This window comes from Ooceraea biroi, chromosome 8 (genome assembly GCF_003672135.1).
Source record: "Ooceraea biroi isolate clonal line C1 chromosome 8, Obir_v5.4, whole genome shotgun sequence".
NCBI lineage: Eukaryota > Metazoa > Arthropoda > Insecta > Hymenoptera > Formicidae > Ooceraea > Ooceraea biroi.
This window is the reverse complement of record NC_039513.1, coordinates 5,740,243-5,752,582: the sequence shown is the minus strand read 5'-3', so window position 1 is coordinate 5,752,582 and position 12,340 is coordinate 5,740,243. Positions and strand designations below refer to the sequence as shown.

The 12,340-nt window shown below is 32.7% G+C and overlaps 1 protein-coding gene across 3 annotated transcripts in view; it reads left to right on the top strand.

Annotated features, from left to right (window-relative positions):
- The window catches only part of LOC105279816 (cAMP-specific 3',5'-cyclic phosphodiesterase, isoforms N/G), a 248,773-nt gene that overhangs the window by 79,793 nt on the left and 156,640 nt on the right, over nucleotides 1-12,340 (top strand). The gene's annotated exons all lie outside the window — the stretch shown is intronic.

Genomic DNA, 12,340 nt, shown 5'->3' with positions numbered 1-12,340 from the left:
GTTCGTTTGCCGAAGTGTCGCGTGTGAATAAACAAGTTTTATAATTCGAAGGAGTATTTCCTTGCCCGCGCCGCTCTCGAAAGAAAAATACCGGAGAGTACCGCGCGGAGGGCACACGCCGGAGGGCCATTTTCACGTTTGGTGGACGCAACAGCAGCAGTAAAAAGTAAAAAAGAGAACAGTCTTCTTATAGGAAAAGCTCACCATATTCCCCCTTTTATTACATGAATAAATTTATTATGGCAAGTCTATAATCGTAATGTCCTGGAACATTTGTTGCTCTCGAAATATCCACGTGTAGAACATATTTCGCAAGCCACAAATTCTGACTTGGATATTTCGAGAGCAACAAATTCGGAAAATATTCCAGGATTTGCGAGAAACATTATTATTTTATCAGCTCCCGTAATTACTTTTCCAATAAAAAGAATTAATGAGCTAAGCTATGTGAAGTACGTATTCTAAAATATGTTCCACGCTGAATAATATTAGCACGACAGTGCTACCGCTGGCGTTAGTGTTCGCAAAGTGATCAAATTTTGGCTATCACGGTGTAACTAGTAGGCGCTCGTTCCCTCGGGTGATCTTTAATCTAGGATAATTGTACAGTACGATACCAGAGACTGGGGTGTCATTCTAACTTTCAGGAGTTCCTGTGAGAGCAGCAGTGTTGCTTTAGATAGAGACAAAATTGTACGATTCAAACCTGCGTGACTACTGCTCGCCTTTTAATTTTCGTTCGGTTTAATATTAATTTCTCCATTAAGCAATCCTTGTTCTTTATAACAAGAATAAGATAACAATTTGTTTCTGCATCTACTTCATTCATCTATCGCGTCAACACAATATAGCATGATCCAATTTGCAACTCGTTATCGTGTGAATATTCCATGTTGCTGTTGACGAAGACAGATTTGGGTAAAGCGTATTAAAAAGTGAAGGCCTGCATGTGTCATTATCTACTAATTTGTCTCATTGCTGTTGTGTATTCATCCAATTTTCTCTCGCACATTCTACAACGAGAATAATTACAGCAAGGTTTTTTGCTAATAAAACGTTGAAATCGTAACGAGGATGGTAGAAAATAAAACGTGTATGAAAATGCAGATCAGATTAACCTAATTAGCAAATTAGTTTATGCAAACTTTATTAGAACTTTAAATTGACATTTTAATTTAATGTTTTATTTAGACCCACGTATATATAAATTGGCGAATATTGTTTAATGTTCTGGTTTAATGTTCTTTATATTTATGAATCATTTAACATTTTAATCTCTCATAGCACTTTACATTAGATATAAAAGTAGAAAAATTTATGAAAAAATATATGTACTAATAACAATTTTTCAACATAAAATTATAAAAGGACAGCTTTTTTATATTTAATTCTGTTATGTTATATTTTAAGTTAAATTGTATGAGACTGAATACAAAAATACATTTCCATTAATTCAACAAAGTTTTCTTTTATAACTTACATTTGAAAAAATTTTCTCATATTTTAACTTTTAATGTTTTATTGTCATGAATGACAAATTGGACATTGTTATAAAACAGTTGAATATTACGCTATAAATGTAGGTATTAGTACCTGCTTGCTTGAGAATATTATTAAGAAAAAAAATGCGGTATAATCTTTCTTTCGAATAATTACCCGAGAGAAAATGAAAGAATCGTGTATCATGCTCTTGTTAAATCATTAATTCATTTTTCTCCACTACTGCCATTATTTTCTATTTATATGTTGTTAATTATGTTTGTTTTACTATTTTCAATTATGCTTAAGCACGGAACTCTGCTCTAGATTTTTGCGCGCATAAATTTTTTTATTCATTTTTGAAAGGTGTCATATGTTGTTTATAATCTTTATTATAATTTTTACTGCGGTCTTACCGTAAGAGCGTATATTTAATAGTAACTAAAAAAGATGTGAAAATAAAGTATGTGGAATCGTAAATACGCGACTAGCATGTGCAAATGGCCCCGCAAAAGGTGAGTCGCGTCATCATACATGTTTGTATAAGGTGTTCGTAGAATGATAACAATTGACTATTAATATCCGAGACGCATATTAAACTCCTGCGTGATTATTTTGTAACATTAAATTGCTTTCATAATTTGTAGACACCTTATTTAATAATTTGCAGCTTTTTTACATCATAAGCTAGGAAACACTAATATTCTATTTTTACATGTGCAGTTTGCGCGGATAAAAAGACCGGAAAAATGATAACATAATGCATACGAAATTATTTGCGATTAAACTTTAAAGCGTATGTACATGTATCTTTTCTAGTTTCCATAAAAAGTTTGCTGAAAACTTTAAAATTGATATCTGACATGATTCACTTGTAACAAATGTGCAATTAGTATTATGAAAACAGCAGCTGCGCGTGTGTCTCGCAGATAATCATGTCGTTTTCTTTTTTCATGCTAAGATCCATCCTCTCTCGTGAAGAAAGGAAAATATTCTTACCAAGGGTGAATGCCTCCAAATTGCATTTTCCGACAGCACCTGCGCGAGCCAGGGTATCCAACCAGGAAGAATCCAGTTATTGCCTATATCGCGATGCACCTTGTATCTTAGTTCTTTTTCGTCGATGCGTTTTTACGTCGGTTTTATTGTCTGTAGTGGAAGATAATAAATGACATATCACTCCATATATATTTTATAACCACGCTGCCCGCATCCGACGTTTAAAGTTTTCATCGAGAGAAGCTGGGAGAGAGATAAAGACAGAAAAATAGGTTCTTGAGGGAGAATTTTCTTCTTTGTACAATAAAAAGAACCTGGGAAGGCAGTATGTGCTTCGGGTTATTCCGTTCGACGATATTAATAAATTGCGCTTCCTTGACTTCTGTTCACGTCTCGTAGCTATTTGTCTTTCTTCTCTTGATTGATTCGAAGGTTGCCGGGTAGATAATTTTGATGAATGATACAATATACGGCTACCTACGAAAATATTTAAGATTACTCCCGCTATAAAAGTCAAAATTTTTATTATTTTCTATCTATTTATACATTTGTCGATTGTATTTCAAACTAGATCAGCAAGGATTTAGATTTAATTTAAGAGTTGTCATCTAACTTAATGAGCTATACGTATGTCTATTATCAATTAATCAAGAAATATCATTAAGTTAGATGACAACTCTTAAAATAAATCTAAATCCTTGCTGATCTAGTTTGAAATACAATCGATAAATGTATAAATAGATAGAAAATAATAAAAATTTTGACTTTTCAAAAATGCATTAGTTTTATCAACTTCTCTCCGCATATGAATATAATAATCTTTTATGGCAAATAAATTAATGAAATTTTGAATAATATGGAGAAAGAAAATACAATTTATCGAAAAATGTATTTAAAACTTTTGATCTTTAAGGTAAAACACTTGACGCACTCATATTTTCTTTGAAATCTAATAGTAATTGCTGAAGAAAATTTTGTTCGAAGGATAACATAAAATTTTTTGTCGTTCAAAGTCTCTGTTGACCTGAGTACAAGCGTCCATCATTCGTTATCAACTTGAGAAAATTGATAATATGTCATCTTATCCGCTTTGTCATTTTATCTTTCTTTCCCATACTTACGAAAAGTTTAGTGGCCCGAGGTACCTGATCCGTGGAATAAGAAATTTGTATGCGAAGAATACATTGAGTTTATTCTTTGATTTATTGTACAAATTTGAGCAGCACAAAGGATGTGCGCGCAATAGTACTGATGGCTTAAATTTCCCGAAGATGTATTCCGGAAGTATCGATTTCTTCAGTAGAAACACGATATTTCTCGTTTTATTTTTCTCTGTTATTTATCTTATGTACTCTCCTTGATCTCTTGAGACGAATGGATAGTACCTTAAAATATACGTTATTCCTTTATCCGCATTTCTGTGTAATGATGTAAAAACGAAGTGCAGAGATCTTCTGTATAAAATAATATTTTCGCTTCCACAAGGTGTAGCTTTATACACACACACAATAATTTATTTGTTTCTTCGGTTAAGAAATAAAAATTTATAGTTTAAAGAGAATTTGTTTTTATGTGACCTTTAACAATTTATTACTTTTTATTATGATTAAAGTATGTATTTTTGTTGAAAATTTCATATTACAATACAAGTTACATAATGTAACGTAATCTTTTATATTTTATGTTTCAGGTGAGTTCTGTACAACGCTCCGTGCATTAGCTTTTTCATTAAAATTATGTGAGTAACAATATATTATATATTCAAACCAGTATTCATATGTGCATCTGATAACATACATATTTTACATCTCTCAAGCCAAATACGTTGCGCTTTCAATACATTCGTTGCATATATGTATATAAAAAGCAATACTAGATGGCATCGATTAATTCGATAAATTAAATCACTTTTTTGGCAATGTTATTTTTAGTTTAAATTGAACGCCATTACATGATAATGAATATTAATATCTTTTTTGTATATCCTTCATCAGCCTCGATATTGTACATGCAATTTTACGGTATGAGTTTGGACAAAACACATAATTTTGTATAATAATACTCTACATTTCTTTCTCATGTGTATGTGTAAACATATATAGTTGTGTAAAGTTACAATTTCTCATTAATTATGCATATGTATTATACATTATATAAACATACTTTGTGCATAATCTCCTCATGTCATATGAAAAAGAAGCTAGAGATTATATATATATAGGAATGCTTCCATTTTCTCTCTAGCAAAAAATACGGAACTCTGCTGTTACGGAATATCTCATATTCTTAACTTGACACACATAAAAACTTGCGCTGCGTTGACGTTGGCATGCAAGATAAAATGGGTCAGATTTTTCAAGGAAATATTAGTTTTTACGTTAAATTGTATGTTACAATTATCTCTAACGTATAACGTATATATTCTACAGAGTATTACGTTTCTGATACCGTCCACAGAATATATGGCTCACAAGTACGACAGAAATAGCAATTTTATTCGCGCGATATAATAATTATATAATAAGATTTGAAAAACCGATATGATATTTCAGTGACAAACGGATGAAGGAATTTCACATAAAATTATCTTGACGATTGAATTTGCAGGAAATACTTTCAATATCTAAAGAAATATTCTTAAAGAATCTTTATCTTTAATAAAATAAGTTTTTGTTTGAAGTTTGAGATATACTCTATATCTCACTTGGAGTAATATTTAAATTAATCTGAGTTTTCATCTTTCTTAGCATATATTTACAAAATTCTCACGCAAATTTCTATTATCAATAGTAACATCGCGTGCGATACATCACGTTAAATACATCAGAAACACTACGACCGTATTGTGTGCATGTATGGTTTCAGCGTCGTGTTCTCGAATCGCCACATTCCGCAGGTCAAGTACACTGCGTGTTGTTTTATTAAGTTCTTATTTATAGTCCAACGTGACGGGTTTCCAACCTCTCCTGCTCCTCTCCCTGTTTCTTCGTTCCATTTGCTCTTTAAGCATTGAGATAAGTTTGCTTGGTGGAAGAATAAGAAGCGTTTTTTCCGGACGTATTATAAAACAATTATTAAAAATTTTTGGATGTCTTAACAATTTTCATACGAGCAAATTGAATCTCTTTCGTTCTGCAACAAAGCAGCACGATTCATTGAAATGTGTTTACAATATATCGAAATGTAATATCGAGATATAAAATTATGAGAGAGATCATCAGTACTTTAAAACTATTGTAATCTTATAGTAATTTTGGAATGGAAGATGTAAATAGATTTATATAATTATTTATTCAGCTTTTACATTTCAATATCTTTGATTTCCATTTTGTTTATTGTTGTTCGAGAATCTGAGAGTTAGCTTAAGGAGATGCAGCGAAAAAGTTAATCTTGTTATATCTCTTATTGTATCTCACGATGCATATCGTATTTGGATTCTCAAGCTGCTACGCCGCACCATCGATTTATTGTGGACATATTTCATTTATGTTCGTTTCCCCGACGCTACGCAGGGAGATGCAGCGGCGCGTTGCATGTATTTCACGGTTGAGAAGTTCGCGAGTTGCGCTATTCTTCGTTCTCGAAGGGAAATTAACGATGAACGCTAAGATTAACATTCGCCTGTTATCAGCCGCTAAAAGCGTAACTCATAAATATCTGACGTCAGTATAAAATAAAGCATAATGAACATAAGACTCAATACATGCACTAAAGAAAAAAAATAGGATAGGAAAGAGAAGAATGAAGAAGACAAACTTAATAAATTCTTATAAAGGGGAAATGGAACAAATTATTATGTTTTTGTAAATTCTACATCAACTTGTTTGTGCAGCAGCACGTTCTACGAGTAATTAATAATTGATTAGTCTATTTAACATAATATACAATATTAATGATAGTTGCGGCAAGCGCGTTACATGTTCTTTAATTTGTAAACAATATATATAACTTATACCGTGATATTATTCATCGAATTATTAGGCGAAAGCTATCAACAAAATTATCAAAAGAAGAGAGATTTTGGAGAGGATAAAAATCAATATATACCTACAGAGCAGTTGTCAGATAATGAAAATATTTTGTTAGTCCAAAACATTCTTGAGGGAACAGAAATCATTCATTTGGATACATCTTCATTATCTGGAGCAATATTTGGTCTGTCTGGTAAAAGTATTTTTCTTCTTTGGAATTATCAATTGTCTTCCAATCATAGCTGACGTAACGAAACGATAACTTCATCTGCGTTGTATTAACTTCGTAACGTAGTTTAAAGCTTACTTTAAACCGCTAAACTGTTGAGATTATTGTCTTATCGCGTTAACTTCTAATCTTAAATATTGGCTTACTCTCTATTTTATTTTATTTTTTTATCAAAAAAATGAAAAGAATTTGTTAATAATAAGAAATAAATAATTGTTAAATATATCTCTCGTACTGTATAAAAATTGATTTTGTGATCTTGGAAATTGGATGATTATCTTGTATCAGTAAAGGCGCAGAAATACGAGATCGTGGAAAAACTCAGAAAACATCACAAAGCCAATAATTTAACGAAATTGTTAATATAATTATGTTTTGAAGATGTCCCATCTTAAATAATAGCATAGATACACTATGTTTGTATTGAAAAATATTTTGCGCATAAAACCGAATTTTGACCACCTTGTACATGGGAAAGAGAATGCAAGGCTGCTAGGGTTGAGCTCTCTGGTCCTGAGGGATCGATACGAACCGTAGCCTCCTGCCGCTGCTGGTACTGCTACTGCATGGGTCTGCACGTTCACCAATAGGCGACAACCAGCTTCGAAATGCATACCCGCAAAAGTCCTGCGCAAGTTACACTGTCGTTTTAGCTAGAAATTAGGGTAATTCTACAGAGCTTACGGAAGCGCTCTTTATCTCGATTTAAAATGCTCGGTTTTGTTTTGCATATTAAATTGGCTTTTACGGTCCTCTTTGGTACGTGAGCGTGACATGACGCAACGTAAATTTAAATAAAGAGTAAATACAATTTATTCTGTATCAACAGTGGAGCAGGATTAATGGAGGCGGAAAATTGTAATAGACTGCACTAATGCAGTTTCATTGTAAAATTACTGTACAAAACGCCCTACTGTATATACATACATGTAAAATCATTTAGAGAGAGATATCTGAATTTTTCGATTGCATTCAAATGCATCTATTTCTTTCCAGAGAAAACAAAGCAAAAGCAAAGTAGGATAGCCTATTAGGATTATGCGGTTCAACGCGATTTTCATGAACATTAAACTTTATGTATTTTGGCACGGCGCGTCGTCCGACGTCTATTTATTTTCATGCATTTCAGACCGATCGTTGGTTCAGATTGTTAATGGCCACTTCACTGTCTTTATGCGGTTACAAATCGTTCTGATGCTCTGGCTATTAGCCAAGTTGAGTTTCTGGTTACTGCAATATGCACATTCAACCGTCGATACATTAAACTTTAATGTATCTTCCAGTCATTGACACCATCATCATAAAGCCCGTATCAAACTATGCATTGGAGATTGAGATTGCGAGTTGGAAATTGAGACAATCAAAATGTTACCTGCTACATTTTGATTGATTAAATCCCGATCTCCAAATTGCAATTTCAATCTCCAACGCATAGTCCGATACGGGCTTAATAGAGAGTCACTCATGCGACATTAATCTTCATAAATTTGTATCTATTATTTCAAATGAGAAATTAAAAGGGGAATTAAATAAATGATTAAAAGGATATACATTACTATCATATCATCGATACATTGTTTTGTCACGTCATATCTGTTATCATTTTTTTCGTCGAATTATACGGATCTAATTAATTACCATAATGCATTGTCGCTTGTAACAGTAGCGTTTAATAATTTTGTTCTCTGGTATCGTTTGCATATGTAGAAGTTAATGATGATTGCAGCTTGAACGAGGCTGCTGACTTAATAGACGTGTGTGTTATCGCTCACGGTGCTATCAAGAAATCACATAGTACGTCGTAAATGTCATCTGATGTCAATTATTCATGATTTGCATTTGTCACATTGCATTACCTATGATGGCTAATAATGTATTTTACCACATGAAAAATGGAAAATAATTTATACTATGTCAGAAAAATTTTCCTCACACGTGATAATAATTGCTGTTTGCGGTACACCCACAAATCGATATATGTTAAGTTAATCATGAATTAAACGAGCTAAGATTATAATTTTGTAGAAAAATACTGGTTGAACCGCGCCTCAAGTTACGATTTTATCAGTTTTCTAAGAAGCGAATCGCATTAAGTGTCACAAAACATTTAATGACGTGTGATTATCCATGATCTGTCGTACTTTGCACATACGCGATCAACGCACGTATTATTATCTAAGAACTATATGTTTTTATATGACAAAGCTACTTCAGAGACTAACTCGAAGGATCTCTTAGAGAAGAAGACAGAAGAGTTTCGTAAAAATTTTATTGCGGAAGCTGTCGTAGTGAATTTTCCTTGTTCGCAGAATATTTCAAAGTTTGTACGTACATACGCGCACACGTGTATTCTTTGAATTATACCGTAATATCGTATACATGATACGATAGCCACGCTGACGCTAGCAGGTGTAATGTTTGCGGAATTGAATTACCATTTGCCTACTCGTTGAGTCTAATTATACAGGATGGGAAAAATGTGCACAGAGTAAGCAGCGCTAGATTGACAGGGCCAGTTTTCTTGCCGTTTTTCGATTACGTTTGCGTTCTCAAATCGATTTTTTTTTCCGCTTTAATCAGCGCCGCATCTTGCGGGACGAATACGTCCTTCGCACTTTACTTCATTCAAACATTAAAAAAACCCGTTTCTCTATCCACTGGAAAGTTGGGAAGCTTGCAATTAAAGCTTTTTCAGAATACGCGAAATCACGATGAATTAGTGAATCCTGTAATGAACACATTATTACAGATTCATTACACTTTTTTAATTTTATAATTTCTATGCCAATTTTAAATGTGTGCATAATTTTACTTTTTTAAATTTTGACTCTTTAAATAAAACTCTTTAATAAAATTATACTTCTCAGTATAATTTTATCATTTTGAATACTTTGCAAAACGTGATATCTTCTCGACTATTTTAATTTCCTCAGAAAATTCTTTACACTTTTGCTTCATATGTTATTACGAGCGTTTGGAGAAAACGTTTCAACTTTAAATAGAATATATGCGGAAGTTGCGAACTTGAATACAACTTTGTCTTGTAATGTTAAAACTTGACGTCCGCGTTAGCATATTTCACAATGTACAGCATTTCCGAAAGAATATCATTTCATTAAGATCTCCAAACTTAGATACTCCAAACTTCAAATAATCCTGCATTATTCTCTCTGAGTTTGTACATGTTCATATATGTTTTTGCTTTAAGAATCTATCTTAATCAATATACAAGTCATCAAAATGTTGTGGTAGGAAGTATGACAGGATTTATAAACATGTATTTTGAGATCGTAAAACGTATCATCGCAGCAACGTCTTCTCGCAGCATATCGTTTACAAAATTCAATTTCCGTATCCATTTACATGTTGTAGAACTTTACTTGCATGTACAGAAGATACTGCGTGACATATTGTGCAATATAATAGGATAATGCGTAGCATTCGATTTACACACACACACGTGCGTACGAGCGACTACGGATGTCATGAAATGCATTTAAGTTGCGCGGTTTTTAACTTCATTTACTTTGCGGTATCCATCCTGATATATTAAAGGGACTCATAATGGTTTATATTGTTAGTCGAGCTACCCTCGAGTGGTTTTCCACAAGACTATAAATCTTTTTATACTATGCTGTATAAAATATCACCTTTTTTATCCTTTTTCATTAGAATGTATTTAGTAAGTACATTCGTCCTTCTACGATTTTTTCCATATCGTGGCACAGTTGGCTTAGACTTAAGACATCTGTTTCGTGGTCACCATGCTTTTTGTGTTCGCATTTTCCTCTCCCTTTGATAAAGTTACTCGTAAAATTATGTTAACGGAGAGAAGCCCGAGTAAGAGCTTCTTTCGTTTTCCGTTTATGCGGTCAATTAAATAGAATTGGGTTAAATTTTGTTGCAAAAAATACAAAAAATTACACATATTATTAATAGAATATTCGTATTCGCACCGAAATAGAAAATTAGTACAATGTTAGTAAGTAGTAAAATAATTTAAAATAATTAACAAATATGTAAAATAATTTAATATACTTTACATAGACATCTGAACGCATAAATTGAATTATTTAAACATAATTTATGTTTCGTTGTCGGAATACAATAGCGTACTGGACATTTTACATAAAAATGGTTATGTAGATTAAATTTTTTAAATATTTCCAATGCGGTTACTCTCAGATGTATAATAACGTTGACAATCTTTTTACGTTACGTTGTATACTGTACGGATAACTGGGTGATATTGAATTTGTGGTTTTTTACGTGCACGCGATCAGATTTTTTAACAAACTACTGCTCTCCAATTTAGTCGACGGTAATCGTATCTCGTATCTCGAACCGCTTTACGGTTTTATTGAACGAATTAATGGAAGTGAATTTGGCTCAGTAATTGAACTAATTAAATGGAATCCTTATTGTGCTATTAAATAAAAGTAATATTTTATCAGCAAAAGTCTTTTGACATATCTACATGATGTTTTCATCTTTTTTAAATTTTTTCTTTTCACAGAAAATTGAAAAAAAATGCTTGTATCTTCCTTTTCTGTTTTAATTTAAATTAATTTTACATCGCTGTAAAATAATTTTGTAATATATTTGCATGTAAATTATAGTTGCAGTGACGTAGTTGTAACGTTTTACAAAATTCTTCGAGAAATATTACAAAGAAGTGAAGATATTAAAAACCTTTAAATTCAATGGCATTTGCTAAGAAAATGTAAGAATGATGCACTTGGGATTCAATTTGGCGAAATAAGACCTGCCACATTGGTAGAAATCGCTTTTGCGATTTAGCACCGTCGGGTTGAATCGGTCCTGAGAGAATGCAAATTATTCCTTTTATCTTCTGCATTTTATTGTAAGACTCGATATCACGCTGAATGATCTTCATCGAGAATTTTACTCTGTTAAGAAAATTCAGTAAATTCCCTTCTCTATTTTGCAGCAGAAATTGCCGTTGTACGTAATTATATGTATTTCGTCCCTTAGCCCATAGTGAGTTATAATTAGTTATATTTTATTATACATGTAATATATAAAATAAAATACATGCTTTACATAATATGTACGTTATACCATCAAGGTAATAACACATACATTGATACACATAACGGTGCATACATTGAAATTTTAGCTGTCAACGCGGCCCTCGCATTCACGCAACACCGATTATCGTAAATTTTACGATCTCGTATTACCGCCGACGTACAATGATTTGCGGTAAAACGCGTGTTTGTACAACCCAATAATTAACGTCGTGCATAATTAACGCCGCCTATTATTATACAAAGCGTGATATATTTATGATTCTTTTTTCTTATTTTACTGACTGCGGTTTTTGGGCCATTATAAACTCGCGTATGAAGATGATACATTATAAACGTGTTCCAGGATTCTCAAGTTTTTAATTTGAACGAACTGGTGAAGAGCTTTCTCTTCATTTCGAAGGTAGACGTTACAGCATGCCCTGTATTCAAAGAGTTACGAGACAGATTGTTTCTTTCGACGATAACAGAGTTGCACGTGTCCAATTGCAACCCACGAGCGAGAAGACGGGGTGCATTTAAAGGAATTTGGCTGCAAGCCTTCATCCGTCCAGTTGGAGTGACGGATGCTCTGTACTAAAAACGACTTAGCTCTAGGGGTTTGTTTGCGT